Source organism: Helianthus annuus, chromosome 17, assembly GCF_002127325.2.
Source record: "Helianthus annuus cultivar XRQ/B chromosome 17, HanXRQr2.0-SUNRISE, whole genome shotgun sequence".
NCBI classification, from domain to species: domain Eukaryota; kingdom Viridiplantae; phylum Streptophyta; class Magnoliopsida; order Asterales; family Asteraceae; genus Helianthus; species Helianthus annuus.
The window spans coordinates 58,579,607-58,585,543 of record NC_035449.2 but is presented as its reverse complement, the minus strand read 5'-3'; positions in this window follow the sequence as shown (position 1 = coordinate 58,585,543).

Below are 5,937 nucleotides of genomic sequence, written 5' to 3'. Positions count from 1 at the left end.
GTAGCATTCTTCACTATAATTGGCCATGCAAGTGATAATGCGGTCGTCAACTAACAATTCTTGCACAACGTTAAACCAAACGTTCAAATAAACCAACTGAACTGGTGTGGTTATATCATCTAATGCTTGCAACACGCCAAAACCGTATGGTCTCCAACAAAGCATTACACAGGGTCGTTGATCATACTTGCAATAAGAATAAAATTTCCCTATATAACATATATCATTTGTGTGTGTTATTAAATGCCAAAACATGTATCATTTGATAGATTTGTTACTAAACGCCAAAACATGTATCATTTGAAAATGTATTTTGTTGCAGCTTGCCTTAGTGAACGATGCTTACAATAGAAAAAGATTGGAACGAAAAGAAGGATACCCAATTGAGTGGGTTACAACAAAAATTCTTGACTTCTTTGAGGGTGCACTGGAAAAACGCCATGTTGGCAAAGAAGTAAAAAAGAGAACAGTTAAAAAGGCTAAGGAAGCCACACCCAAGAAAACAGAAAAAAGCAGGTTGTTGATGAAGAAGATGCTGATGGTGATGATGTTGAGAATGAAGATGAAGATGATGTTGGCAATGTTGATGAGCATGATGATAATGATGATGATGAGGTTGATGATGATGATGGTTTAGGGCATGATGATCATTATGATTATGCTGGGCTCCACCCTGAAGTGCAAAACACCATGAAAATCAATGATGAGAATGAGAATGAGAATGATGAGGCTTTGCTTCAAAGGATTGTGGATGACGATATAGAAAGCCAGAACATGATGTTTGAAGTTTCTGCATCAGGGAACCATGCTCTGATCAGAGCAATAACAAAGTATGAAGACAATGTTGCTGATGAAGAACAATAAAACAATGAAACTGGAGAGGTATGTTATTCAAATAATAAATTTAATAAAAACCACAAAACGCCATAGTTAATAAAATCTTTTTTTTTATTTAACAAACAATGGCTGATAAATTGGATGGGGCATACAAAGAATTAGAAGAGTGTTACAATAAAATGAGCACATTGTTAAAACAGTCAAAGATTGAATATCCAAACAGCCTCCTGGTACACATTAAATACTCACAATGTCTGACATTGTTGGAGAACATGTTAAAATTTGTTGATGAAAACGCCAAGGAAGTGGCAGTTGAGAGAGAAGAAAGTAAAAATGAAGGTGAGGTTGAAAAAGAAGTTGAAGGTGAAAAGGAAGTGGAAGTAGGAGGTGAAATGAAGGAAAAGGGAAGGAGGAGTCTGTCTCCCAGGGTACAACAGCCGAAGCAGTATGTACTGCCGGAGATGGCCACGCACCCGAGGTTACACCAGATAAAATTATAGTGTTAGAACTTGTGGAAAGAATGATATCAAGATGATGAAATCGAATAGAGAAAACATATCTCTCTAAGTACCCAACACATGGGTCTTCAAGTATCTCCAATAAATTTCCACTTTCAATTCTCTACTTGTAATTGCTTTATCAAGTTAGGCACATAACCTACTTTGCATACAAGAGATATGGGGTAGAGAAGAGTCTCAATTTATTAGAGAATAAAACTCTAATAAAAACTAATAAATTGACATAAAAACTCTACTAAAAATCTCACTTTATTAGAGATTTTATTAGAGACATAAACTATAATAAAAACAAATAAATTGACATAAAAACTCTATTTAAGAGTTTATCACCCATATGAAGAAGAGTCTAGTAAATAATTATAATTTTACTAAATTAATATCCATTCACACCATCTAAATTTCCAACTATCCCCCACATGAATGGAGATCGTTCTAAACACACAAAGTTTCCAATGGAACCTCGACAGTTGAGTTTTGCATACGATAGGTAGGTGTTACCCTTTGAACCTTCGCTCATGAAATGCACTTAGCCCACTAACTCTGAGTAGATCTTGATGTCTTTGAACTCGTATGCCGTTTGTGTAGACGACAATACACTTCACACAATACTCTCCCTAACCTGGTCATCTCCTCATAGTCATGTCCAATAATGGTCGTGGAACACTTTCCTGGTTCTGCGAGAGCTCTAGGAATTGTGCCCTCAAGTCCATTCGAAGCGACCCCACTTCTTGTCACACCCCAACCGATGGCGGAATCATCGGGGCGCGGCACTGGGCGAATCAGATTGCTCAAGAGAATCCATAACAACTATATTGCGATGATATTCATTACATTCGTTATCCCATACTAACAAATAATACAATCACATAAGTCATCACAGATTTCTTGTCCTCTCGAACAATTCAAATCCGACAACCTAGATTTTTAGGTGAGTTTCTAGACTTCCTAGCTTGATTTGATGTAGACTTCGACTAAACCTGCAACGTACGTTAAAATATTGTCAATACAAAAGTATTGGCGAGTATACAGGTTTGATATGTAATAGAATAATAGATTAAAAGTGTTGCGAATTTCCATATGCATAAACGTAGTACACGACATATATACTCACAAAACTGATACTACCAGCTAAGTCCTCGATGCTCGACTCTTCGATGGCATAACTAGACCCCGTCGGGCGCAATAGTACTATACTAGTCTGGGTGGGACGTCACGAGTATAAGTCCTAGCATACATGCAACTAGCATCACGTATATCTATGCAAACAGTTATTCGCAAGTGATAGACTGACAATTTGAATCATTCGTTTGATAAGTTCGATTTATAAGGAACGTATGTTACACCCAAAATTCGATAAAAAGGGGTTAAGTATACCCACAGTGCGTATTTGGTTGGATTGACGGGATGATGCCTGAGAATGCCCTGATTTCAGACTGATTACATGAGTAATGAATTACGCGTTAATTGGTATCGGATTACACGAAATTGGACGAAAGTTAGATCGAAAGTTGGCCCATTCGGATGGGCGGTCCGATCGGATAGGCCGTTCGATCGGATGGTCAACTCGATCGAGTGGGCTGCTCGATCGGCTAGCCTGTCCGATCGGCTAGCCTGGCCGATCGGCTGGACCACTCGGTCGGCTGGGCCGCTCGATCGGCCAGCCTGTCCAGCTGTTTTTCGACGATTTTCGCGTGTTTTCGGTGGTTTGGTCGGGACGTTGTTGTGACGTGTTGAACAACTGAAATCCCATCAATTTCCGACCTGTTCTAAAGGCCGGGAATCACCCCGTTCCCCGTTCTTGACGGTTTTCCTTTGTTTAACTCGTACTTGGTGGAAACATTGCTAGAAATCAGATCTTTGACCAACACATCACTAGGAATGAGTAGAAGGTCGGTCTAAGCTCTGGTTCTACCGTTTTTATGTATAGATCTGATGTGAAAACCTTAATTATCCTTATGGAGTGTAACGTACCAATTTTTATCATATAAATTATAAGGTTTGGTTAAATTTATTCACCACTAACTAGTTAATTCTTAATATAAATATTCAACTCAAATAGTTTTAAACACTATTTTATATAGCTGGTTGAAATATTATATTGGCCTATATATGGGCGACTTTTCTAATAAAATAAAAGTCTATAATAAACTTATATTATTAGACAGGTAACTTATGGGTAGGTTGACCGTAAGAAATATGAAGTTCCTAGATGGATTTAGGAACCATATAATAATTAAATTATAAAAATACATTGTATTTTGAACCTACTCTATTTTTAATGAAACTTAGACCCAAAAGTAGCCAAAAATATTCTCATTCTAAAGACATATTTATTATAATCTAGAACGTCATATTTTATAAGTTATACACGCCAAAAGAATAAAGTAGTTAAATTAATTATAATATATAATAATAATTAAAAATCAAAACATATAAAGAAAATATGGACGTAGGTGTCCAATTTTATCAAATAAAATAATAATAATAACTAAAATATAGATAAACTAAAACCCAGTATACGTGTACCCTACAAATGCAAAAGAAAGCATATGTGTCCCTACCTATGTACACCTTTCAAATTAAAGATGGATATGTGTCTTATGTAGAAACCCATGCGTGAGACTGAAGCTAAGACATACTCTAGTATAAATATAATATGGAACATCAAAACCTCACTCAACATTTCCTTTTCCTTTTGTTGTCAGTGTCGCCATCCCCTCCCCATTTCTATAGTTCTATATTTTTACCCCATAATAATAATAAAACCCTGCTCGTTTTAAGTATTTTAACTCCCGATCACCGCTACCCTTTTCGATTGATCTGAAACCATAACACATGTCAGGGCTCTGCCCGACTAAGTTATTAGGATTCTGTCTCGGGACTTCGGGACAAGGTTGAATAAGGGGTACTATACTTACCACAAGTGAATTATATATAAATATTTTTAGTAGCCCAAAAGTTATACCCAAAATTTATACCAGAAGATTTTCTAGCTAAACTCTAAAGTTACACAGTGGGTCCACTCTCTTTTCTCACTATTTTATTCTCTTTTTACCCAAAACTATTATTTATTATTCTATTTTATAAACAACTCTCATCAAAAGTCATACCTATTATTTTATTTACTCAATAGGAAACCCTAGTTGAGATACCCAAGTAATCCTACACAACTCCTAAAATTTTCATAACAATCAAAATCAGGATCAGGGCCCCTAAAACTCAAGGGGGGCAAACCCTAGTTGATAGTTATCTAAAATAACTCGTTGCTTAAATCTGATTGGTCCATTCTGTCAACTCAGCAAAGCTATATGCGTAGGGGGCTACCCTATAGTCGGTTCTTATCCCATACGGACCGTAAGGGATAAAGCTTACGGTCCGTAAGCCTGCCAAATTTCGTGTATAAATAGCAGGCATCGGCACTTGCAGTCTGCTGTTCATTCGACGATCAAATTCGATTTGTGCAATGAGTTATAATAGAAACAGTCACGAAAATACTAATTAGTAGAGGGGGTGCTGCTACGATACAGGGTATTAACTCGATCGCTATTACGATTCATTTTCCGACCGATCAATATATCCAATGGATGTTTAAGTGCCGCCCACATTAGGGTTATACTTTGTCGTTCGTCGTTAATTCGATGGATGTTTAAGTATCGTACTTTGTCGTTCGTCGTTAATTCGATGGATGTTTAAGTATCGCACTTTGTCGTTCGTTGTGAGAATTTGATCTCGTGAGTTATCGTAATTGTTGTATTAAGTTACCTACCTAGTTCGTATGCACTAGGTTACAAGGCTAAATCAATAGGCTAAGCTCTGCCTGTGTAAATCTGCAATATATCAAGGCTTATGTGTAGACTAAACTTTGGCCGTATGAATCTGCATGATTATAATGTGAGTCATTCCTCTTTTATAAACTCTTTTCTCACAGTTTGTGAGTCATTCTCTCTTTTTTATCAACTGTTTTACAATACTCCAAATTATTTTCAGAATTATAATTACAGTGATTAAGTTGATGTAATCACCAAATTACAGCCAGTATGTGGGGTATTGTGCACATTACTACAGTTTAAATCATTTTAGGTGGGCGAACCTAATTTTAATTGATTTACGTCATTCATTGGGGCAGCCAATGGTGATATGACCACTGTCACAGATCCGGTCGAGTGACAAATACTGTGGGTAGTTGGTTGATATCAGAAACATGCGTAAAAGATCTTAACACTGTGTATTAAAATAAATGTGTCATTTTCGGTAAAATGAATGATTCACTCAGTATTTCCCGCTGACAAAACCTTTTTAAAATGCGTTTCAGGTAATTACAGTAGATTGGAGTAAGGATTGAATCCGGCACTAAAAGACTTCAAGAAGTGGCTTATTTTATTAATCAGATTAAGAAATATTGTTTTTATTAAAAGCTACCTTTGTAAAACATGGAATTTATTCCATCTAATTAAATAAAATCCGGTGTTTCTAAACTCTGATATTTTTCCTAACTCACGATCCTGATGAAATTTCCGCTGCAATGTTTTTCAAAATAATCACCTGTACCACTGGACTGCTCACGGCACCGATTCCGGCCAGA